The 26,457-nt window shown below is 48.2% G+C and overlaps 1 protein-coding gene and 1 long non-coding RNA gene across 3 annotated transcripts in view; one reads left to right on the top strand and one right to left on the bottom strand.

Annotated features, from left to right (window-relative positions):
- Nucleotides 1–26,457, top strand: part of Tmtc2 (Transmembrane O-mannosyltransferase targeting cadherins 2) — a 346,345-nt gene that overhangs the window by 274,909 nt on the left and 44,979 nt on the right. The gene's annotated exons all lie outside the window — the stretch shown is intronic.
- LOC146197136 (uncharacterized) overlaps nucleotides 11,440–26,457 on the bottom strand; it is an 80,406-nt gene continuing 65,388 nt past the window's right edge. Inside the window, exons 2-3 of the long non-coding RNA XR_014706175.1 lie at nucleotides 12,232–12,293; nucleotides 11,440–12,171 (exon numbers count right to left, since the gene is read on the bottom strand). This is a non-coding gene — a long non-coding RNA (uncharacterized LOC146197136). The remainder of the gene's footprint in view (nucleotides 12,172–12,231; nucleotides 12,294–26,457) is intronic.

The following is a 26,457-nucleotide window of genomic DNA, read 5'->3' as shown; positions in this document are numbered from 1 at the left end:
ATACTAGATGATGGGCTCTCTTTAAGTGTATGCATGCAAATCGCGTGCAAGAGAGCGCGCACTATATACTTGGTGCCTCGGATTTGTTCTTCGTATACATGAGCCTGTTACATTAGCGTATAAGAGGTGCATTTCGTTTAGCGTGACTATTAATAATACGCTCACATTCACTGACTACGTGCAACGGACGTGCATTAGTAATATTCGTTCCACACAGCATGCATGGTCCTCGTGGTTTGCTGTGTAAAAGGCTACTCTTGTTTTCGAACGAATTACCTGCTGCAATGTATAGATGATATATTGCGTGGCATTTGCTTAAAGACCTGTGCTTCTTTGATACCGTGTCTATTGTATGTTACGCACTCATAATATATGATTCTGTAGTAGCGAATACAGTGGACCGGTTCATAAAACTCGTATACTCTCGGAAGTTATTGCGCGCTCTCGTGTGCCGTTCAAGCTTTTGTGTCAAGCATCCGTCTTTGTTATTCCGATGTCTTTAAAGCAAAGCGGTCTGCTAGGATATCTTGCTCTGTACAAGACCTTACAATAGCCGGATATAAGTCGCTAGATTTTATGGACATTGAATCTATCCATGTTCAGTAAGAATATTTTACTTTTCACTGATTATGTGTCTGGAAAGCAGCGAATTTTTCTTCTATACAGCGTTGACAACCTTCAAGTCAGTGAAGCTTATCCGATTGAACCGGTTTTCGGAGCTATACATGCTTAATATTTTGTTCCCAACACGTTTAGCACTTTATATATGTAATTAGGGAGCCCTCTTGCCATGGCTGACCACCTATACTCTTTAGGTTTTCCGAAGACGCATGCATAACGATACATTGAGGGAGAGTGTCTGGGGACCTCCTTGACGCCATGTACTTCAGCAAAATATCCTCCCCGATATGTGATGTGAGTGGGCGAGAACATCGTTAAAGGAAGATTGAGGGAAACTTTAAGAATCTATTCTAAGGCTCATTCTGGGCATGTTGACGTTTGTATATACAAACACATTTTGTAGTTACCCCTCTGATAGGTTCGAACCCGTGTCGTCCATACTAAAAAGGGGGCTCGTTGCCGCTGTTTTTTTTTTTTTTTAAGTGAATGGATGTGTTGCGGAAGCCTCCGAGATCCACGCAAGCAGTTCACTTGCGAACTCCGCACCTGGTGGCGACACTTGCGTCTCTTTTTGTGTCTAATGTATTCGCCGCTACATAACGCCATATTGTCGAAACAAGCAAACATAAAACTTGTCCTGATTTGAATTTGGGTGTTTCTCTAACTCAGCACTCACGTCCGTAATAATGTACGCAATATACTACGACATCTCTTGCCGCTGTCGACAGTTCTGCCCGTGCTCTCGTTTATACTGGAATTTGCAGAGCGGCCAAGAGGACTTGCGCCGCTTTTTGCAACGTGCATTGGCAAATGTGTATTCGTTTACTGTCGCATGATGCGGCACGTGCATGATATTTCCAGGGTAATAATTTCCGCAGGCGAGATATGATTTTGCATTTGCAAAAAGAAAATAAAATTGGCAATGGCTTAGCTCGGCCATGCCAGGATATACGTAGCGAAAGACATAGCTTGGTTAGCCTTGGCTAATCTTGATTGTAAGTCCAGGTTAGTCAGGTTGTCTAGATGTTGTTCATCTCGTTCCGAAGTCGACTCCAGGCCTCCTTCTGCTTAGCAGACTTGTCGCTGTCCATACTTCCGCCTTAACTGTGGTTACGGCGCACGCAAACTCTCCTTTTCGGTCCTCCGACGTGCTACCAGGCATGTTACACAGCTGGCGAAGTGAGCCGAGGCGAGCGCAACGACGAGGCATGTGGTGTGACGTCCTACCAAACGGCGGCGGCTCCGCGGCAAGGCGCGCGGTGGGGCCTCATGCTAGATGGCGCGGTGAGCGCGCGGCCTGCCAGCTGCGGTGGTTGCTAGGCAACGGCTCCAGGTCTGTCTCTGTGCTTCCTGGGAAATCGCGAAATCTTAAGTTCGTGGCCAATGTAGCTTTAGCTAAAGAAAACAGACTGTAGACGCCGAAAGAAGTGCTAGCGGGTTATTTATGGTTTTATTTCACGCGAATATATATCGCCTGTACATATATGCAACGCCGGATTCGAGCCTCCATTAGTGCCGCAGGATGATATTTGTGCGTTTGTGACATGCGCCTTTGCCTTAAAATGTTATGTTGCGCCTAGAGTGAACGCACTGTAACAGGCTGCGCCATTGCGTCCGCAAGGCCTTTGCACGCCCGAACAACCGATTCGCGACTCACTTGCATTGTGCGTTGCTGTTTCTTTGCAAGATAAATTAGGACCTTTACGCCCCGTGCCATACCGAATGTTTCCAATAGCTCACCATCATCGCATGTTTCCTGTTGGAATCGCCATTCCGTGGTGCAATAAAACTACGACCGTCTTACTTATAATATCGCCGTTCCAAGCCGTTCATTAGGCTCACTCGTACGTTCCTCTTCGTCCGTCTCTTCTTTTTTTTTTTTTTTTTTTATCCTCCAGTGCACTCGAAAGCCCCACTCGAATCAGGGGCTCAATGGCAAGGAAAACGAGCCGATGGCGGCTCACCCCATTCCAGCTCTTCCCCGATGGGGAAAGCGCGCGGAAAGCGAAAGGTGCAGGCAGAACTGCTGCCGTGCTCGGCGGGCCGGAAGCGTGATTCGGCGAGCTTCTGCGTCCGTCTCTCTCCATTCGTGATCTGCTGCTGGGTCCCTAACCTTGTTCCTGGTGGCGCCATCACTAAAGTGGATCAAACAGGGATTGACTTAGCTTCGAGGGTGTAAGGGGAAGATCGACCGCGCCGCTCCTTTTCTGGGCTCCCCAATCTCGCCCGATGCATTCGCGCATGACCCGATCGGTCCCGACTATAGCACGAGAAAGTGCCCAAGCGAAAGATAGAAAAAACAAAAGTCATATCTGGTTTATTTGGGGGCTAGGTTTGTTTGTTTCGCTGTTTTTGTGTCTGCTCAGCTTTGATGTCCGTTTCCATCGGGAGTCATTACGTAAACGTGTTAGCTTTCACGCGTTTTCTTATCGCTGGACTCTGGGTTCTTCCTAAACGCAGTTTCTTCCTCTTAACACTGCTTCGTTAGTTATCTTTGTTTTCGTCGCTGACACACTATACGCTTGTAGTCCAACGTCGCTATATGTGACGTAAGCAAGATGCGGTGGCGCTCCTGTCGCCGGCTGATAGGAGCGCAAGCCATGAAGTTGAGTTGTGTGGAAATGGACGCAAACAAACAGTTTCAAAATTATTTTCTCGTTTCATGGTGCACCCATGGAGGCTGCCGTTCCTTTGCAGTTTGCCAGTGCATTGAAGAAGCGCACTACAAAGTATACAAATTGATTTCGAGGCTGTCCTTTTAAAACCTCGCGATGAATGTGTGCTGTAAAGTCGCAGACATATACATACACCTTTAACAGACGCTCTTATCAGGTGAGCGTTCCTTCAACCCCATAAGCTTGTCGTGGAGTCCGACATATTGTCGTGTGTTACATTTGCTGATTAACACAGACGTTTAAACTGGACCGTCTAGAGAGCTTTGTATATATGAACAGCAGTTCTTAGCGGCTTGGTATAAGTGAACGAAAGCGAACCGCGCACTGCATAGCTAGCCATAGCACAGATTACATCCGGCCACCTTCAGACACGAGCGTCCGCAAGCGCCCCCTGCATGAGTTTGTAAAAAGGTGCGGGACCCTCGGAAGCCTTGATTAGAATGCGCTGTTGGCAAACGAGACCATGCACTAACTGCTATTTAGATAGTTCCGGTTGGCTCATGTGCTGTCAGAATTCGTCACGTCAATAGTAAACTCAGGATGTGTCGATTCATCAAAGCTTGGACAAGTTTCCCTGCATGTGTTTGTAATCACGGTGCGGGACCCTCGGAAGCCTTGATTAGAATGCGCTGTTGGCAAACTAGACCATGCACTAACTGCTATTTAGATGGTTCCGGTTGGCTCATGTGCTGTCAGAATTCGTTACGTCAACAGTAAACTCAGGATGTGTCGATTCATCAAAGCTTGGACAAGTTTCCCTGCATGTGTTTGTAAACACGGTGCGGGACCCTCGGAAGCCTTGATTAGAATGCGCTGTTGGCAAACTAGACCATGCACTAACTGCTATTTAGATAGTTCCGGTTGGCTCATGTGCTGTCAGAATTCGTCAATAGTAAACTCAGGATGTGTCGATTCATCAAAGCTTAGACAAGTTTAGTGCTATCAATGTCTTCACGCGACGGTTCAGGGCATGCGTTTTCCTGAAGATCCAGGGTCGCATGGTAACAAAAAGAAACAGATGCAACTGTCAAATATTTCCAAATATCTCGTGGCAAGAAAAATTTAGCAACAAAATTGCACGCGCAAGATCGAAGTGGAGGCCCCGCCGGGGTGGCGCAGTGGTTACGGCGCTCGACTACTGTTCCCAAGGAAGCGGGATCGAATCCCGGCCTCGGCGGCTGCGTTTCGTTGGAGGCGAAACGGAGTGGCGTCCGTGTGCTGTGCGATGTCAGCGCACGTTAAAGAACCCCAGGTGGTCGAAATTTCAGGAGTCCTCCACTACGGCGTCTCTCATAGCCTGAGTCGCTTTGAGTCGTTAAACCCCACAAACCACAACCAAGGTCGAAGTGCATGGAGAAACCATGTGCACGAACACTTGCACCCGTTAACATTGCATGGTTTCGAAGGAGCAACACCACCCCTGCAAACGTTATAGAAGAAACAGTACACTAACAGTTCATGGACAGTTTGTGGGCCGCCTAATTAAACCTACATCATACTTTATATCGCCGGCCGAGCATCGAGCAGGCGTCAGATACGCTTTGAGGCGCGCATGAATTTACCGACGATAAGGCTTAATTCGTAAGAGATGCTTCATTGCAGGCGACCGTTTTAGGACCGCGTCATTTCGCTGCATACTAATCGATCAGCCGGGATACCTACTTGCGGAGCATGCGATTGAAGGCGTTGCAGCGGGAGATAAACTTTCTCAAGCCATCTACGAACCTTGCCCGTTTACTGCCGAACTCGATAGCGCGGCTTGGCAATGCAGCGGCGGAGTGTTCCAGATGCTGCAGCGTCGCTCCCCGGCCGTCGCCTTAATTTGCGTTTCCACGAGCGCCTTCGGACACGGCAGGATCAAGGAAGCCAGCGGGACGCATATTCTGGCAGAACGAGACAGGGGAGAGAAGAGAGAGAGAGGCAGATACGCATGGTGGGTGGGGAGGGAGGAAGGTGAAGAGAGAGGGAGAGGCCTCTCCTGCCTTGCTTCTGCGGTTGACGAAGCACTGCCACTCTTCGCCCGCCAGCGGCGACGGTGCGCCGTCTGGTGATAATAGTAATAGCTTGATAATAATACTAATCACCGTCATAAGTGTCGCAGCAGGCCGAGCAGGCGGGCTGCTTTCCTCTCGGCCTCGTCTTTCACTTCTTTAGTCCTCGTTTTTTTTTTTTTTTTCTTCTTTTGCGGCTTGTTGTGGGCTGCCGCGCTGTCCCCGCATTTTGGGAGACGACGACGGTACGTCCATGGCTCCGGCGTTGTTTCTTTCTCTTTTCTTTTTTTCTGTGGAGCTTACTGCTGCAAGAACTGTGTTATTTTTCTGTTTTTCGGTCCGTGCTTGTCTGCGGGCAAGGAAGGTGACCTCGTCACCGTTCTTAACCTCCTTTCCCTAATCTGAGGGTGATTCTGCGGTTTGGCTCATCTCCATAACTTGAATCGGGAGTTATCCACGAGCGCTTGCTTTACACGAAGAAGCATGTATTCACAGAGTGCATATACGAAAAGGATAGTAGATGAGCGGATGTTTCCGGTTCAGCTGTCAGCTGCGCGTGGAGTTCACAATTTGGCAAGTGACCAGCCTCTTCTGTTTAGTTAATTTGTCGTTTAATGTTTTAAATTGGATGAAAAAACGCTGATCGCGACGAGCTCACGCGAACGCCTGCATTTGTGCGTGTTCGTTTTGCTCCATGCTGTTGTCGAAAGAAGGAGGGGGGGGGGGGGGGGAGGAGCCCCATCTCCACTCCGCTTAGTTATGCACATGGCGTTCTCGTGTATCTATGCGTGCACTGCTGTCAGTACACAAGGCCTTCGAATCACTAGGCTGGGGCACGGCGTTGAGGGGCCTTGGTTTTTCTACGTACACATCTGTTTCCGTTAGCTCCGCGTGAAGTTCGACATTGAAAACTGCTGCATATATTATTATCTCTGCTGCTGCTTGTTCCTAAAAGTGGTTCGTTTAGTTCAGATTGGCAGCTGGCCGTGTTTTCCTTCACTGTCATATCCCAGCGGTTCGGCGAGTTTTGCCGTCTTTGGTGAACTGACGTTCCGGTGACCCGCATGAGTATGATATATGCAGAACAGAGCCTTGCGTGCGCTCGGCGATTCGGAAATAGCGGGGGACGTGTCCGGTAGTGCCTCAACGTCTATGCAGGGTCGGGCTTCGCCACCGGCATTTCCTCCTGGCTTGCCGAAGAATGTGCTCCATGAACCTTGCTTGCCCCAATAGGCGCTCGAAAGTGCGGCCGTCTTTAGCGTAACAACCTTTCCGTTTCCTCACGTCCATGTCGCCGTTCAGCTCAGCGTTTGTGGGCAGTTTGTTGCCGGCATTCAGCACTGCTTTTGTGTACTGAACGTGAGACAGGTAAGGACGAGTGTTTGCAAAGCGCTGCAGTTTCAGAAAACCGGTCTTGTGGGGATCGATGCAAGCCATTGTGTAATCGAAAGACGAAAGCCGCGTGCCTTTCGAAGCGCAAGGAACGTGTCTGCCGATAGAAGGAAGAAATTAATATAGCGCAGTGGAATATAAACGGACTCGGGAACAAGTGGAATAGCACACCTAAAGATCACAATATGCGCCTGGGTTCCTGCAGCTGTCGCTAGAAGTGCTAACAAAATTACGAAACAAGAACAGGACGTAAGAAGCGGAGCCTTTGTATATCCCCGATCAGGGTTGGCATATTGATGCAGATAAATGAGTCGATGAAGAACATGGACAACAGGCGAAGCAGCAGACAACAGGGGTTTACTAAATTCATTACGTATGCATACAACACATCAGCTCGATCTCCTCCGTCCTTTTCTTATGTAAACATGAACAGCATTTTGCTGTATGTAAGATCAATAACATTAATAAAATTGTTTGGCAATATTGGAAGGAGGCAGGTGCGGACATAAGTAAACGGAGCACCCTTTTCCGTTCAAATTAAAATCATGGCTTCTACACTGGAGATAAGAAAACAATATTTGTCCAATGAAAGGGCACTGGCGTTTGCCGGTCCGCACATACCACGACTGCCAGTTTCAATTATGCAACGCGTGAAAATAATGTAGAAGCAAATAGCGTGCTTTGTTTACTTTTTTCCGTAGGGGTACATTTTAAATCACGTTCTATTCAATAAGTACGTTCAGGTACTCGATAGAAAGAAAGAAAGAAAGAAGGAAAGAAAGAAAGAAAGAAAGAAAGAAAGAAAGAAAGAAAGAAAGAAAGAAAGAAAGAAAGCTTTTAAAGTCAAATGACAGAGCTCTAAAGAAAGAAAGAAAGAAAGAAAGTTTTTAAAGTCAGACGACAGAGATCTAAACTGAGCAAATCTAATAACGTAGAACGTAGAAATGTCCGCTCCGTGTGATTGTTTTCCAACTGTGTATGTACATGTTATCCACTCCATCGTTGCAACGTCCTGTACAGCGCGCATTCGGCAAAACAAAAAGACAAATGCTTTCATGCAGACTGCCCGGTTCGGACACAAGCCACGCGTGCACGTTTTGTGACAGAGCTTTTCCACTTCATTGTATCAGGTGGGCGGCTTTCGCGGGACCTCTGCAATGGTCTCCCCACGCATATGAGTGTATAACAGTATAGGCTACCTCACTATGAGAGCGGTTTATAAAAGCATCGCAGAGCTTCGGAATACCTGGAGCTACTTGGGGGCGTTAACCTCGACAGTTATTATAGGATCACGTTCGGACGCCTCCCGGTGGAAAAGCCTTTTGACCTTGGCGAGTATGGAGGGAGGAAAAAAAAAAACGCAATAAATGACTCCTTCGGCACGCGGCTATTCAACTTGAGCACGCTTTTTCACACCGCGAAACTCTTCTGGCAAAAAAAGCGGCTTTTTATTTTATTTATTTATTTATTTATTTATTTATTTATTTATTTATTTATTTATTTATTTATTTATTTATTTATTTATTTATTTATTTATTTGTTTTGCGGCACGTTGATCATTGCAACATATTTTCGCCCTGGCTGGGTGTTAAAGATAATTTTGATCGATGCCGCGCGCGTGAGCGGTTCGAGCTTGAAAAAATTGCGCAGGCCAGAGAGAGAAAGGGGTTGTAGACAAACTGAATTTCTTTTTCTTTTTTGTTTAGCTGTGAAGCTTAGGTGCAATTTCTTGAAAAGGTTTAAGGAGAGGGATACGAGGTTTAGTTTATTCCCAGCTACTTAATAGTGAAGTGTGAAGATACGGCTCACGCTTGCATCTATTTTTTATTTATGCTTTGAGTGCGCGAGGATAGCTAACTAGTTGGTGAAAGCTCAGCAATTAGAAAGCTTTCTTTCGTCTCTTCTCTTTACAGGGGTGAATGGCACTGAATAGTTCGTTTTATCTTTGTTTTCTATGTCAGGAACGTTTTTTTCGTTTCTCGCTAGGTGTGGGGCATATCGGCTTCAATACAAGACGTTTTTGTTCGATGCATATGCTTCCGGCAGCGTTTTTTATCCTTCTCTGTAGGACACCGCTAAAACTGTAGGGAGCTGTAGGGCACCGCTAACACGGTAAGGGCACTTTTAGATAGCACTGACTGGAGTCTGGTGTCCACAGATACTTTTGATGCCAGCGCATGCGAGAATTTACACCGATGCCAACTCCTTCAATATATTTTTCGAAGACCAGGCCGGAGATCAGCTAAAGAAGCGTTATATCCACTATGCACCCCGGAATATGATTTCCCTGACCTCTCTTAATTTCTTGATTCGCTCCATTTCTTGATTCGCTCTTGAGCTCCATTTACGATTCGTAACTATAGGAGGAACATCTTCAAGCCGTGTCACTCCGTTCGAAACCTCGTAACATCTCGGCAAAAATCGACATCATATATAAAAATCGACGCGAAACGTGTTGTTTTTGTTATTTGGTCGGCGTTCATTCTTCACCGTCAATATATGACCCCTTAAGAGATCCTGAAGCTCTGTGACGACGCCTTATTGATTTGGGATTTTATGTTAAATTTGGCTTCTAGGTGGTGCCAGTTGGGGCATACATTTGGCGTAGAAGACAATACACAGATGGTGCAGCTTGAATAGGAACTACGGTGCTCTTGCACACGTATAATACGGGGATGCTGCTGGCCCTGTCGTATTTGTCTTCCTTGTCCCGTTGGCTGCGTTGTTTTCGTAATAACTCTTACCGTGAACCGACTAGCCCAAACAAGAGTTATTACTCGAGCGCATTACGCAGATCACGTTTTTATGAGACAACTATTCGCATATTATTCAACAAATATTAAGCCCGGGGGAGGAACCAGGAAGGCTTCAGTAGCGCAACGCTTGGTGACGCCGGCCAGCGGAAGAGGCGCCTGAGTAATGAGCCCAAATTTCGAGAGCTGCGCATGTGCCACAGGTGCGCCCATGATACGCCTGCCTAGCGATGAAATAGAAGGGGCAGTTCCGGAAGCCCCCCCCCCCCCCCCCCCCTTTCTTTTTTTGGCGCCACTCTCCGTCTTCGAACTCCATGCAGTAAGTGAAGACGCGAAGGGAAGCTGGGCGTTTGGACAGCCACTGCGCGCCCCAGTACCGGTCCCTCACTCCTGTAAAGTTATCTGACTGTATCGCTCGTGCTCAGGGGCGTCGACTTTCAGTTGATGACTCGGGGAACAACTCTAGCACTGATAATTAATAATAATAGTAATAATAATATAGTTTACAACGATAAGCACGGCTCGTATACGACTCACGGAGCAGGTTTGGTTTGTGAATTTTCACGAAAGCGAATCGACACTCTGGTGGGCTGTGAGCCCCGCGATCCAAATGGTGACAGCGCCAGGTTAATTCGAACCATCCCTTTCCTGGCTTTCCTCGCATATCACGCACCGAAATCCCCATGTGTATGTACTGAAAGAAGCACTTCTATTGACTCATGGCGGTCGAATGCTTCCCACACTGGCCTCTGTCATTCCGATTGGACGCAACCGCAACGCAAGGGTGGCACACACTGCACAAAACTAGAAGCGCATACGAGGTAGCTCGTGTGTCTGCGAGCGCGTGCAGGACGGAAGCCGGACGTGAACGGAAGGAAGAGAGGAGGAAGCGGGGAAGAGAAAGAAGCAAAGGTTACGCGGAGAACAGCGGGTGGGAGGGCGGTGCGACCACTGCCGCAATTAGTCGCGTTGAAGGCGCCGCTCGAACGCCTGGCGGCTGACCGGCAGCACCACGCGTTTAAATGGCGCCGTCGGGCCATCGGAGAAGCCCAATTAGCCCCGGCGGCCGCTCAGGAGACGATGGCCGTGACGTCTCGCCTGAGCGAGCGACCTCGTCGCGTCTGGCAACGCGGCTGTCCCAGCGCGGGCCTCAATCGCGCCGCCGGGCTCCTCATCCTTTTCTCACTCACACTAGCCCACCACATCCCCTCTTTCCCTCTCTTTTTAAAGGTTCTTCGTCTTGTAAAGGTTATTTCATTTAACTCTCTTCGTTCTCTGCGCGCACCTGCATGTTACGGTAGGCTGACAATGCATGGCCGTATAAGAGCCCGATCAATCTCTATCGCATGCCGGACACGGTGCAGTGCACGGGCTGTCGTTTCTGAAGAGGCCGGTGCAGTGCAGTTTGCAAAGGTGACCCAGGCTTCCATGTACTCTCAAGCTGGGAAAGTGTAGCAGCGTCTGGCACGGGACTGGATCCGTGACGTTGAAGAAACCGCGTTTACACTAAATTACTTTTTGTTGTGTTTGTCACTTGTTTCGGGCATTTTTCATCACCTGCAGTTTTGAAAAAGAAAAGAAATACCCGGCATTGCTTGGTAAAAAATGCAGCGCCTTCAATGACGCCAGTTTCCGGCCTTTTTGCGCGCCCTTCTATACTTATACTGCTGAGATTATTTTTTGGAAACTTTCCTCTTCTTTAGGTTACTTGGGAAACTAGCAAATGTAAGCCAGCCTCAAGGCATAGTTTCTTGTTCATGGTTAAGGGTTGCAACTATGGTTGCTTTCTTGGACACTGCTTCGCTCTCCTGAATTGCTTGTACATCCTGAACAATGACTGATACGATGCTGACGCTTAGCCCGTGACGACAGTCAGGTCCCTGACTAGTCAGGGCCTCTGTCAAGCTGTTTGTACAGCTTTTAGCCCAGGCGACCATCCACTTGTTGGAAAATAAATCTGATTTGATTGATTTGATTTGACGTACTTCCCATGGGCTTCTCTTCTCAAATCTGAATTTTTATTTAGTTTAACTGTGATAGTCACGCTGCACAGCGTTGGCATACTAGAAGCACACTAGAGCATTGGCATACTGAATAATACAGCCACTTCTTCGAGTCCGCGCAGGAGACTCTCGATGAGCAGCCGCCTAGCGGCTGCTGTTGCACCCGCTACAATACAGATAAGAAAAACGAATGGGCTTACACTTTAGGAACTGTTCAAGGCACTCTAACCAAACATAACGCCCATGCTTACCTCGAAACGCATTTCCCGTGACCAACTCCATAAAGTTTTGGAACGGAAACAAGCTTCAGGCGCCGCGAGGCTTCCGTGGGAGTACCTTCAAGACGGAGGAATGAGAGATAGAGAAACATCCCAATGCAGAATACGACGTTTGGGCCTAGCAGTAAGCAAGCAAATGCTACTTCCCATCCTGCTGTTGGCGGATGCAGACCTGTATGCGCCGGTCGCCATGACGACGCTCACACCGGAGGCCCCTGTGATCCACAGTGGGTGGCTAACGAGAGACAACGCGTCGAGACTTGGTAATGCAGTCATCAGACTCTGTGCCTGATGTTGCGAAAAAGCCAGAAATAAAAGGACGCCGAAGGAACTCCGTCTCGAAGGGCATGGATTCGTTCTAGTCCGCATCGCGCGCGCGGCTGCTCTTGCTGTCATGTTCGTCGTGCGAGTGCGGGACATCCGAGCTCCCTGCTTGCGTACTCCACCACACAAGTTACCTGCAGTGCAGTGAAGCCTCCACTTGTCATGCGTTGAGGAACGGAGAGCTATAAGCTCACCTCCTGAGGCAGACGAGTCCTTGTCGTGCCATGCCTATCGTCCTCCTTGCTCTCCAGGACGCCTGAAACGGAATATATAAGTTGAAATTCCAGGCTGCTTAATAAGGCATAGGCAAGCATCGCAATTTGAGAGCTTCAGAGTAGGGTGGGTGTATCGGTTAGGGGGAAAGGGTAAGCAAGGTAAACACTGGTAACGCATACTGCATTCATGCGCGTGCACGTAATGCCACGCTGAAAAAGCGGAATGTGTCTTTCGGTTGGGTTACCGCCCCCTTGAACTCCCTGGCACGGTTCTTAAACGGCTAGTTCGCACCGGTGCCAGAGTACGAGATTGCCATTCGTCTTGTACCATATTGCGTTCATGGGAGAGTACGGGCCACTTTATCAAGCGCTGTACGCTTTTATCAGTCTCGAAAGCTATATAGCAGCGAGGAAGCGTTCAGGAAAAAAAAAAAAAAAAAAACGACCATCGTCTGCATGGCTTCGCGCGGTAGTGGGGAGACAGCAGACGCGGCTGCGGGATTAGGCGTGGAGATTATCCCCGCTCCAGGGTCGCTGAGCTGCGTGGCGGTGGGACTCCTGCCAGGCACCTTGTGCAGCGAAGAACTGTATGTACACCCAAGAAGGAGCCTCCCTGTTTGTCTTCCGGCGCGTCTCTTCTCGTTTGCTCTTGCTGTTTCTCGAACACTGTATAGTCTTTTTCGAGTTCGTCGCGCCTGTTGTCGTGAGTCTTCTACTCTTCCCCATCCTGCACCTTCTTTCTCGCTCTCTACACCGTGACTCTGGCGTAACTGGCACCCATTTGCTCGAATAACTGCTATTTTATGCAAGTCATTTTAATGACTGAAAAGCTTAGGTAACTTCTCAATTTTCACACAGCGGAAACTCAGTCTAAATGGTATATTTTGCGCGGTCACACTACAAGCTAAACATCAACAGGGGTCAGACCTTTGGGAGTAGCCATGTGGCCACAGCCCTTGGTTTCTACAAAAATGTACTGTTTTGTCTGATTATTCGGCTGAAGGACGAGTACAAAGACGATGAAGTGCTGTTCTCATCCTTCAGCGCTAAGAATCCGACCAAGCATGTACCAGCTAGCATACAAGAATGCTCTCAAACGCACCGTTACTCCCGTCGAGGATAACTGTATGCAGAGGGACGCTTGCCCAGTCCATGTCTGTTTCTTCAGATAAGACAGGAGCGCCGACTCTTGCGCGCTGCAATGCATTCGGCGTAGGCAGAATTTTCTACCCGAACGCCGATCCCGCGTCCGGCGCTCAGCTTTGCTTTGTACTCTCTCCCTCCGCTCCCTTTTCTTCGCCGACGTGGCTTTGGCCACGCTTTCCTCATCTTTCTATCCTCCTTGCAGAAAGAGACAAATTTGTGCACCACCTCTCGACAGTTTTGACAAACGAAATGCCTCTGAGCTCTATCCATGCAGGTGACCGCGCGAGCGTCACCAACAACGGGCGGAGAGCAGACGGAGTGGCAGCTTTTTGCGTCGTCTGCTAGCCGGAAAACGCACTAGTGGAATCGTGGTTATAATTGCGCGTACGCCAACCTTTATCGTTTTTTAAGATAAAACCTTAAGGTTAAGCTCAGCCAGTATCGTTTTTTATTTGGTCCTCTGCGTATATCCTTGAGAATGAGTCGACACGGGCATGCAGACGACAGAACACGCAGTGAGATCACCAGTACGCAGATGGCGCGGCGTACAGCACGGCAGTAAAGCCCCTCAATACACGGCAGACGTGGGGGAGGAGCTTATGCTATGCACTAATTCTTTCTTTTCTTTTTTTTTTTTTTTGGTAGGGTAGGCTTGAAGTGTTTTGTCGTTGGCTGTAATTCAGGGTACGGAAACGAAAACGTTGCCTTGTTTCGGCCGCCATCTGGTTCAAAGCTTTTAGAGCCGTGGAAGCTGAACGTTCCCCAGATTGACCCATAATTAACTCAGAAGCACAGGGCGTGTGCGCGGCATTTCAAGGATGAATTTCTTTCCCTAAAATACTTCGGCAGCTATAAAGAAAATGTATTACTTGATGAAGAAAAACGGGCTCATCACTATAGTCAAGGGCGCAATTCCCACCGTATTTCAGCAAAATCAAGAACCCAAAGCTGTTGTGCGCTCAGCATAAAGGGAGAAACTTGAAATGACGCTTAGTGCATAAGACAGTATTAGTCAATTAGTGTCCATAGCTACTCGCTGTTCTTGTATGATGGATGAACATCAGTGCACACGTAGTGGCCGGTTTCTTTTTTGAAATTAATAAACTTCTAAACTATTCACAGTAGCTTTCAGCGATGGCTCTGCATTAAATTACTTTTTCTCCGGTGTGTGTTTACATGGCCTTAGCTACATGGCCGAAAAACTGCTCACTCTTATGTTGCAAGACTTACCCTCAGCCATTTACTACTCGGTGAATTATCCTTCTCCCACCGATGCTGCATATACAACGTTGAACTGCGGCAATTTAATAGACACGCAGCTTATGCGCGCGCTTTGCAATGCGAGCGCACATTCAAGACCCCTAGGTGGCCCAAATTCATCCAGAACCATTCACTTCGGCCTCTGTTCACCTATGGCAGGTATGTGAATTGTATTAAAGTGGATGCGCTGACGAATGTGTATAGTTGGATCGCGGTGACAGATTTGTCAGGAAGAGGAAAGGTGCGAACAGAGTATCTAACGTTGCCATATAGTGAGGTCCTATTTCATTTTTGTTATGGAAAGCAGTTTTCTGCGTAACCTGGCTGTCTCTCAAAGAATGAAAATTGTTGTTCCGCCTTCCATTCTCACTAGTGAATTAATATCGGCTGTTGTTTAAAGAGCTTTTAGAACTTTTAGAGCTTATTAAATGCGCGCACTTAACGTGACCGCCGAGTACCTTATTTGGTGCGTATGCTTACAACATTGACAAGGTGTGTGTGAACTGCGCGCGGTGTATTACGTAGCATTTGATTTAAAATATGCCCCTGGATATGTAACGCAGAGATAAGTAGAAGAAAACAGCATAAAGCGATTCTCTCTCGCCACTCCACACCCTTACAGTAATAACATGCAGCAAGATACTTTAATAAGTACTTCTATATATTTTAAATGCAAAAATTAGTTCCACTGATTTCAAGGCCGATTTCGCGGAACCCGGCTCTTTCGCTTAGCGGACCCACATCTGTCTTTACTCTACTGCAGGGTTACTTGAATTGCAGTCTAAGTACGTGCTCGTATAAAGAGCAAGGTATAGAATTGAGGCAAACGTTGTTAAAGAAGTAGAAGCAACCGTTTATTCCAGGCTGCGTGAGACCCCCCCGAACAGCACCTGATATATAGTTTCCCCTTCGAAGCTTTTTTGGCTTTATTTTAGGCCTGACGCTGTCTTGATGATGATGATGATGATGATGATGTCACGGTCATGTTCTTTTCAACAGGTGGACGTCGGTCCACACCAGTTCGAGCACGAGTGCTGTTTCGGTTTCACAACGGCCTCTAAAGACTAGTCATGTCTTTATGAACATACAGTACTTTTGTAGTATACATCACACTGCATATATCAATGGGTGCGTAGGTAGGAGAGTAAATTATCAACGTTATTCAGGTGTGTCTAGTTGTATGGATATAAATGTGCAAGAAACAGAAGTAGCGGAGGAAGAGGCGATTGCGATGTAGGGGCTTCTACGGGCATTCGGAAGGAATGCTTTTGTCCAGCAGTTACATTCCGCGTTCGGCGTGCTCTTCCACGAGTTTCTTTATTTACTTGCTTTTTTTTTTGCATGAGTCTCCTTCTTCCTCTTTTTATGCAAGAAGGTCGTGCTCTTTGTGGCATCTCTCCGCAGCCGCCGCAACACAGAGCACGCAGCGGCCATTTTGACACTTACTGGCCGCGAAGCTGTCTCGCTGCTCCGCGGCTCCGAAGCGCTGTCCGAAGGCATCGAAAGAGGAGCGGACAGAAAGAAGGCGGAAAGGAATTAAAGAAAAACGAAACTGCTGCTCACTTCCTTCTAATGACAAGAGGAGGACGAGAGAGAGAGAGAATACGAAGAAAGGAAGCTTTCTTTTTCTCTCTCTCTCTTTTTTTTTTTTTTATCGCGTTGCTGCCTTCAATCTTTAAACGGATAACGACGTCCGCGCCTCATATGTTAGGCAACGCGATACGCAGCTGGGGATCAAGGAAGACACGCGGCCACCGACACCCGCACGCACATGTTGGGAGAAAGTTACGGAATAAAAAGGAAAAAGAGGAAGAATTGGGGAAAACCTTAACGTCACCTCCTCCTTCACTCTCGCCCCCTCCACTTCCCTGCTGCGCGTTATGGACGAGAATCGAGAAAGGAAGAGAGGTGTAGAAGAAGAAAAAAGCGAAAGGAGGGAGATGTGCCAGGCATAATGTCAACTTAATCTGCAAAACGAGGAAGCGAGATCCTTCGTTTATAATGGCTCCGGATCGATGCTGGCCAAGCTGCGCTCACTCGCAAAGAATCAAAAGAAGACACCTCCTTCCTTGTGCGCCGTTATTATCTTCCTCTGAGTTTTCCTCTTTTCCTTCTCTTTATTTTTCCCTATACGAGCTCGCTTTCCTTGGTATTTAAGGAAAAGAAAGGGAAGCAAGAAAGGAAGAGGACAGCAGACAAGGGAGAAGTGGAAACGAATAAATACCCCAAGAAAGCGGACACGTTTTCTTGGCGCGCAGTTTATATACAGAAATGATAAGCGTCCGGACACCGAGAGCGAGAGAAAAAAAAGGAAAGAAGGAAATGTACTAAATTCTTTGAGGATAACACAGGAACCACGAAGGGGAGAGGAAGGGACGTGGCTAGGGAAGTCAGCCATTTATGTTTGAAAAATGCCGCCTCACGGAGAAAATGTCCAGCAAGAAATGCGGCCTGTACGCTATATGTATGCAAGGCGACAAATCCGAGAGACGTTCTGGGCGTGTGTTTTACAGGGTTGGCAACGCTGCAAGTTCTACTCGAGTCCCCCTTGGAGATAAAGAGGAAAGGATCGGTTTCTCGCTCAAGAGAAACGACTGAATTGATTGCTGTTGGCATGTAGATGACGGCTGCGACCGGCCGCAGTAAACGGCGAATAGAGAGATGAATGGAAAAGAAAAAGAGCGGGATGAGCCGGGAGATAATGGTCGATATATCTTTTCCCGGGCGAACAAAAGAAGGAGCAGCTCTTTGGCGGTATGTCCTGTTTTCCTTGTAGTTTGCGTTTATATGAAATGATGCATTCCGGCACTGGAGCCCTACACAAGAGTGATGGTGCCTGCGCTAAGGTTTCTTTATCCTCGGCTTTATATTGGCGCCTGCTTTTAGTGGTTGTGCACTATATAACATTTAAAAACTTTGCTTCTTTAAATCGGAGCATAGCAAGCGGCCGCTCATTGCAGCTGCTCTACTTGTTAACAAACGTATGTGTATAGCAAAACATTCGGCTGTGTGTTGTTCGCGCTGCAATTTTATTCCAATTTGTTAGTTATTTATGATTAATAAAATGGTATACTATGCGGCAAGAAACAAGGACGAGAAAGGAACACAACAAGCGCAGAATTTTACCACTTCAGTTTTACTGCTCGCATGTGTGTCAAAAAGAGAGAGCAGTTTGTGTAGGTGCTGCCAAAAATTGGCTATATAACGTAAACGACTAATGGACACATACATGAAAACGAAGCTGGAATAAAATGCCCCTTATGGTCATATATGTTACCAATGGCGTCCTATATGACCTATATGTCCTATATGGCCTGTCCTAAATGTGTGCTAATGGCGTCGCCACATTGTGTTGACGTCGCGGCAAGCTCTCAGCTGCCCTGCCTCTTCCGTGGGCGTTAGTAGCTGCACTGCAGCTAATTAACGATGGCTGGCGGTGACGTCATTCCAATAGGTCGTAGGTGTTGATTAAAGAGCCTCCTTTAAGGGGCACTCGCCATTTTGTTGCAGAGTTGAATATGTGACAGCAGAGCGGGAAGTTGAAATCTGTTTTTATGTTATCAACGGAAAAGCTGTCTCGTGTTTTGCTAAGTAGACGAACAAGACGTGTACAGTACACGTACGGGTCTTCCAAAGTAAATCGAAGGAAATATTAGCGAAATTTTTAAATTTTATTGCATTCATTTCATGCACCTCTGAATAGGTGTATGCCGACTGTGCGAACTAAGCAGTGTGCCAATAAATTTAGACCATTACCTACACTTAGGATCCAATTTTTCTTTTTCTTGAGTCACCCTCCTTTTACTTTTGACGGTACATGTAGGCCTACCCAAGGCCGGACTCGAGCGGCGGCGCGCACGAGTCAGGCCGCGGCTTATACCTTACGTTCACACGCACACATGCCCGGTTGGAGCTCCTCTGTATGTTCATACATGCTTGTCGCGTGTATGTTCCCGCGTTCCCGCTTTTGGAGGTTCCGGACGCTCGCTGCCCCCTTCGTTCCTTTACGGCTTTCTCCGGGGTGCAAGTTTTGGAAAAAGAAGGCGCGCCCCTTTTCAAGCCGTAAAGCACGGCTGGGACGGCCGCGCTGGCCGCAACGCAGAGAGCGCAGCGCTGCTCCGGTCGCGGCACCTCGCTTCTCCGCTTCTCCTCGGTACTTCGAAAAACGCCACAGCAGCAAACGGCTCGCCGAAGTTTTGACCTCATCAAAAAGCGCTGGCTCGCTGGCCGTTAGCGCTCGCTCGCGCCGCCGGTGGTTGCTGACGTCGCTTCATAAGGCGCGCTGCATCACTGAGCCTCTGGGTGGGACGACGCGCTATAAACAGACGAAAGCTGAAGCACCACACAGATCGCAGGAGAACGTGAGAGGGATGGGGGATGGAAAGGCGTGCTCTGTAATAAACTGTTAAAGCCCGCTTCCTGCCGCTTCTATACGCGTACCTATCCATATAACTGCTTCCATCCTTCCTTCCTCTTTCTCTCTTTCCTCCTCAGATGATCCTTTGTTTTTTTTTCCTTCTCCACTACCCTCTGGCCCTCTCCAAAAGCGTGTCGCCCTCTTAAATTTGTAAACTCGGGTGCGTAGCTGCGCCTCTATCTCACTCTGTCTAGTGCCTTCACTTTTACACACCCCGCTCTTTGTTTCCTTCCTCGGAAAGAGTGCCCGTATATACTTAAACGTATACGCCTTTCCAAAAGCAGCAGAAGCCGCGCGCATAAGGTTAACCAAAAGCGCATGCTCGCCTCACCCTCTTCATCTTAATACGCCCGGGGATTGAGGACGATGATGAGCCCCTGACTTTGGAAGCACGCAAAGCGAGCCATACCCCAGTATCTGGCCCCGCGCGACGCTCGAGACTTGTCCCAATTCTCCTTCGTCGTCGGAAGCCTTGGACGGACGAGCCTCTCTCCTCTCCTCTCCCCTCTCTTTTTGGCTTAATACTTGTCATTTATGCTGTGTCCTCGCGGTTTGGCTCTAATACGTGCGCGCTCTATATGAGCGGCAAATACAAATATATTTGTGCAAACTCGGAGGCGCTAGGAGGTTGGCTTAGACCTCCTCGCGTTTGGCGTGTTTGGGAGGTACCGACCTCTCTACAGCAGCGGCGACGGCGAAAGTTGTTGCGGCTACGGCGCGAAGCGGCTGCGGATATTAGCATAAACGAGGGCTGCCCGGTGTTCATTTTTCGTGCCAGCCGCCACCGCCGCTCCGGATGTGGGCGAGGCTGCTGCGGCTTTGGGCCTTCGCGCCTCTATATACTACGCCACTGACCGTGCGGTGGCGGATGGAACGGAGGAGTGGTGGCGATGGAGATAAAAGGCCTGCCATATGCGATGCCTTGGAGCGCGCGGTCGCTTTTATTATGCACTGCCCTTTTCAGCGTGCAGGTCACAAGGCGGCGTTTAGCATGTCTTGCGGTAAAAATGGCTGCACTTGTGGAAGGACCGCACCTCAGCGTGCTGTTTTGTGTGCGTTTTCGCGGCAATCTTACCGTATTGGGTTTGGTTATTGGTGGTAAAAAAAAAAAACAATAAAAAAAAGGTAGCGCTAGCAATTCAGCGCTCGAGGTTTTCATTGAAATATTTCCCGTTTTACAGGATTACGCATAGGGTGGCAGAAAGGTGCGCAGATGAGATTGGTTTGCGGGGAATATAGGCGGATGCACCTGGCTGCTGGGTTAATGGGAGGGACCTTTACCTCAATGGGAGTAGTCAGGATGATGATGATGATGATGATGATGATTATTATTATGATGATGATGATTATGGCGGTGACGATTGCGAAGACAGGATTAACGTTTAGCGCGCTTTTTCAAAGAATGACCGTTTTCCCTCATAACGTTTACAGAAATGTCCAAGAGGAAAAGAAATGTGTCTGAGCGGGTAATTCGACTGCAGAGCTTGTGGTTCGATCTGGAGTAGTTACATTCCGGTTATGGCTAGAAATGCTTCCAACCTGGCAGATTAAACAACGAAATAATGTCATAATGATATGCGCAGTAAATATTTGCAAAACAGCAAGAAACCGCGACACTAAGACTATCTCACAGCACGAAAACACGCCTGCACAACTGTGCGCCTAGGAAGGTATACACAGGCAAGGCTGAGCAGAGACCAAGACATTTTTAATACACATAGCGGCGGGCTACAATTGTTGGCTCAAGATACCATACTGAATTCTTAGTCAGCTCTCGTGGTTTCGTTTTTATTGTCTCGAGTCCGCGTGTGAGTACATACGCTGCTGCTTCCTCTCTAACTAACACTATCTAAGTTTGCAAGTAATTCCATTCATCGTATACGTTCCCCGATAGGAAACAAATGTTTTTTGTAACGGAGGTTTTTCCTTCTCCCAGTGCAAATTAGCAGATCGGAAAGATCCCTTTTGCTCTTTGAATTTTTATTTAAATTAACTTTTTATTTATGTTCATTAATTAATAATTATTTAATGGTTTACAACTACAATACAACATAGAATTTTACAGTTGGCTGTCCAGTTCAAGTTCAGTTCTATGTCGTCTTCTACTGTGGGTGCTTTTTCTCCGCAGTTTCACCATTTCATCCCACAAGTGCATCTCAATGGTATGCGCATGTACACTTGTCCTCGTGGTTGACCTATGAAGCCCTATAATTGTCAGCCCTCTATAGAACACCTTCTGGTGCTACTATGGCGAAATCCACCGTCTACACATACCGCCTTTCCGATCTCACATTATGCTTTACTTGAGTGCCATTCTTCGTTAATGAGTTTCGCTACCTATCTTGCGACTATTCACAAACTGCTTAGTTATGAGGACCGTGCCTCTTTATATTTAACACTAATAGTGCGCGCGTGGTCTCAATTTATGAACACCATGCCTCTGCGCTTAATCATTGCATCACTTTGTATCTTTCTTCCTGTAATCTATCATTTAACGAACATTTCATTTAACAAACCAGTCAGCTTCGGAGGAGCCAGTCGCTGGACTGAAGCTGTCGGGTACGTTTAGCGCTGAGATGTCTCGCTTTGTTTCCCGCGGTTTCCGACTTCAACGCACATTTTCATCATTTGGTCTGTCGTCAGTACGTATCTTCTCTTTTTGTTGCGAGAGCAATACTACGCCAGATCTAACCGTTCGTCGCGGCGTGTCATGTCCATGTCCTTATTTAAACAGAAGAAGAAGAAGAAAGAAGAAGAAGAAGAAGAAGAAGAAGAAGAAGAAGAAGAAGAAGAAGAAGAAGAAGAAGAAGAAGAAGAAGAAGAAGAAGAAGAAGAAGAAGAAGAAGAAGAAGAAGAAGAAGAAGCAGGAGAAGAACGCTCAGTCACCCGCACCTAATGCTTTCGCTCCATATTCGGTTCAGCAGCGTTAAACACTTCTAATTTTTCTCTTTTTTCTCTGAGGCACATCATATATATGCGCTGCAAAGCCGGTACTATGCTGCATTGAGGCAGGTGCTGCGTTATATCCTCCTCTTTCTTAATCCCCCCCCCCCCTTTTTTTTTTTTTTTATTCGCACTCTGCTCTCGCCACGTAGTAGAGTGCACCGAACTACAAATCCGGACAAAACAAACAGCATTTTTGTTTTGCGAACAACACTCAGCCCCTTTAAACTGCCGGAGCTCCTGCTTCTCCTGAAAGCCTACATACCGTGCGGAGCAGTGCGGGTGGTAGGGTTAACCAACGAAAGGCCGGATGTAACCGGCAAGGAGGGGCCGCCCACGTGACGCATAAGCTTTGCACGCAAACTCAAAAGAGACTCGATTCTTTCCGAAAGGTGATGTCCGCTCGTGCGTGCTATGCACGTGCGACGCTGCGAAGCCTCTTACCCCTCCCATTCTTTCCTGCAATGTTTCATGTTGCACCCCCCCCCTCCCCCCCCCCCCCCCCCCCCCCTTCGCCATTTGTAACTTTTTCACCGCTCAGGAACCGGACTCTTGTTCAAACTCGTTGCAATTTTATGACCCCCTAAGTTTGGTTTGGAGGGGCGCCGTTTTGACGGGCAGTGTGCACAAGCCCGTGGTTTTTGCACGGGACCATTCGTAAAGAGCGCAGCCCCCTCGTAACTCGTAAACAGACCCCCTGATGTGAAAGACGCGCCCGTTCACAGGTGGCGCTTCTTCGTAGTGGTCCGCCGCCCTCCTCATTCAGTGCTGGGCTCGTCATTTCGAGGACGAGCTGGCTGAACAGAAAGCCGCTGTTTCATGCTAAGTGGCTCCGCGCCGCTCGTTGGCGAAGCAACACGACAGTCGAAATGAGCATATTTTCGTCGGCTTTTACTGTCTTCACTGCGTCGGTCGTTAGGATTTTTTTCTTCCTATTATTGCCGCAAGCCTTAGTGAATGCAGTGGGCAATAACAAAACGAAGATCACTCCTCCCTGTCCGTGCTATACAGCGCGACCAGTTAACTATCTACAAAATCATCGCTACCGCAAAAGAAGAAATAGGAAAAGTGGAATCTTATAATAGCGACTATTCAGACAAAAGGGACCGTAAACATCTCAGAAAAATAGAACACAAGAGGGGAAGATAAAGAAACCGGCGGTAGGAGAAATTTCCTCTACTATTCGTTTAGATTATACTGCCCTTTTTACCAGATATACCGAAACTACTTTCTTGGGCAGCTGCACAAACGAATTGGCAAACGGATGCCGTAAACAGAGATAGGATACAATCCACACACGTGCGTGTTCGGAATTCTGCGCAGGTTCAGATCGCGTAGCATTCTGCTGTTCGGGGCAGCCAGTTTATCGTTGTCGGTAGCCGACACCTTTATTTTTGTTTGTTTGTTTGTTTGTTTGCAGAAGAATTGCTAGGACGCTGTATCCAATCATATCGTTCGTATATAGACTAATGAAAGCTTACACACCGCTTGCAGGTGCAGAGTCCTCGAATCTGTAGCGTATGAGCTACTGCCGCAAGATGAATCACTCGATGATCTCACCGATCTTGAGATTATTATGCACAAGGAACTTACCGCCCGTGTGCTGTGCGATGTCAGTGCACGTTAAAGAACCCCAGGTGGTCGAAATTTCCGGAGTCCTTCACTACGGCGTCTCTCATAGCCTGAGTTGCTTTGGGACGTTAAACCCCACAAACCAACCAACCAACCACTTCTCCTCTCCTTTCTGTCTCTCTCCACACGCACATCTCTGCATTCAAAGAGCGATAATCGTGCATGCATGCGTAGATAAGCATGTAGATATCCCGAGAACCGCGGGGCGAATATCCTCCAACCCGCCCCCCACTCGTGGAGCCCCATTCCTCGGCTGTTCTGATACGCCGAGCGCGTTGCGTTCCTGTGGTGAGTGGGAAAAACATCTGCCTGCCTCCAAAGCAACGCAGCGAAACACAGGGCCCTTGGCTCGGGGTATAAGCGGCCCCGGCCGCGACGTATAATGGCCAAGTCGTGATCGGAGAGGTCGCCTTTAATTGGACAAGGTCCGCGCCCCGCCGACGCCGGAGCCCTTTTGTTGCTGCCGTGCGTTTTTGCATGGCGCTGCCATCGTCGCTAGCGAAGAGAAGGACGGAGGAGGTGATGATGATGATTTCTCGCTCGGACGCTTTTTTTCGGGACCGCGCGCCGCAGCGTTCTGTTAATGACGGCAGACGCGAAGAATATAAATAATAACGGGTATAACGACCGTCGCGGGTAATAGTAATGGCGGCACGCTCATCCGCGGGCTCTTCGAAAACGCCCGAACGTTGCACGCGCACCATGTACAGCGATCGGCGCTCAAGAAAATGGGGCGCTGTTCTTTCTTCACTGGGTATACCTGCCACTCGCCGGTTCGAAGGTAAGGAGGGTGACACCGAAGAACCACGTAACCCCTGGTAGTGGTATGGGGAGGTTTCGGTTAGGAAGAAAAATCTGCATGCTATAAGAATACCAGACTGATGGGCAAGCTTTCCCCAGTGATCCGATCAAGATTGATCACTTGCTTGGAAGGGTGCACATCCCACTGTTGTATAGTCATGTATATAGCAGGTACCATAGTTGTTAAGAGGTGCCAAGCGTGAGGGATGATTTAGGAGGTAACAAAGTACAGCTGTTATTTTTCCTCACTCTCCAAGCTTGTGCATAGCACTCCAACTACGACCTTCAGTTTTATGTGACAGGCAGTGTGTATAGCGACAACAGCCACTTGAAATGTCTGTGCCCGAAACACAGGACTACAATTTATCTTTCCCGCTTATTCATCTTTCTTATAGTGTCGTCTGCAATCTTCTCGTTCATACCAGTGTCTGATTAGCGCCTACCGAGTCCCCACCGCTCAGTAAAGACAACTGACGGCACATACAAGGGAAAGGGGAATGCCGACCAAATGCAAAGCAAGGCATAGGCAAGACATCGCATAAGGAATGCACGACATAGGCTAGACATGACCTATGCAAGGCATAGGAAGTGCAAATGCGTAAACAAGGCAAATGAAATGCATTCAGCGAAAAGGCAGAGTAATATACTATAGGCACCCTGCAATTAAGTTTGCTGTGTCGATCGCCGCGCCGTAATACATATCGTAGCAAGAAAAAAAATGTTTTTAAAGCGCCACCGTAGAGCCACGCCACCTGCATGAGCTTACAGTAATCAGATCACATCACGCTCTGTGAAAGCTTTGAATGCCGTGTGTGTCACATAACTGGGGTATACATCGAGAGCGCCTGAGCAAGGACGTTATCTGTTCACACGCGTATCTATAATGCTGCTGAATATGCTTGGTCGCTTATCGCGAACCGAGCGGCTAATAGCAGCGTTTTTGAGTCACTCTGCGGAACAATTGCAATGTCACCTATAGGCATTGCAGGTTGCCTTGTAGACTAGGCTATAGGTAAGGCAAGGCAAAGGCAGTCTTTGGCACTCGAGCTACACCACCGTGACCCAAGCTGGCCGGGTGGGAGGGATGAAGAGGTCGCGAACTTCACCTATCGGCCGGGGATTTCGCATGGGAGCGCCGAGTGGTCACGACTCGGAATGAATTGAGGGCGTCCTTGGTTTGGCGGGGATGCGCACGTGGGAATGCGCGTATACCCGATCGGCGGACGTCGCCGCCGCCGCAACACGCGTTCGCGTCGTGCAGGGGCTGTGCGACGACGATGCGCGGCTGGGTCAGCGGGGGGGCCCAGGGTAGCAATTATTGTCATTATAGAACGGCTCCTCGCGTCCTCGTTGCCGTGCTAATAAATTGGCGTTTATCTCTAGCTTGCTGTATTTCTTCCTTTCTTGCTAATCACAGTCCTTTTTTTTTCTTCTTCTCTAAGGGGCCAATGTGTAGACCACTTCTCTCGTTCCTACGGGCCCTGTTCAAAATGGGGCTTCAATTGGGCTTCGGGTCTGGACCTTTCGGGACTGCTTTACCTCACGCCCCCTCTTCTCGACTTCTTTGGAGCTGAACGCGTCCTTTCTTTTGCTTTCGATGGGTTCCTTACCCAGTTGTTGACTGCGTCCGTTTCAAACCTCTCAGGATCTCTCGGAGTTTCCCCTCTCCCGCTACTTTCTCCGGTGTTGGTTTTTGTTTTATGTCATCATCCTCTTTCATCGCCGTGCACCATAGTGCTTGACCTTGGAGGCGAAAGCTATGTGTAATTGCGCACGGGTGAAACAACGTATCGTCGGACAGAAGGCTGTGTGGATGGCGCCGTGCAGGGAAAGGGAAATCGAGGGGGTTAAGTGCTAACCATATATGTAGTAGGGGGGGGGGGGGGGGGGGGGGTCATAAGACCGTGCTAAGACTAAGTGCGGCAGAAAACAAAGATATAATATTCGGCAAACCCTGTTCAAAAGCAAGGCTATAGTTTTTTTTTTTTTTTATTTTAGTGTTATCG

The sequence above is a fragment of the Amblyomma maculatum genome, chromosome 3, assembly GCF_055883805.1.
Source record: "Amblyomma maculatum isolate TAMU_Amacu chromosome 3, ASM5588380v1, whole genome shotgun sequence".
Lineage (NCBI taxonomy): Eukaryota > Metazoa > Arthropoda > Arachnida > Ixodida > Ixodidae > Amblyomma > Amblyomma maculatum.
Note: the sequence above shows the minus strand (reverse complement) of the source record. Positions and strands in the feature narration are given on the sequence as shown.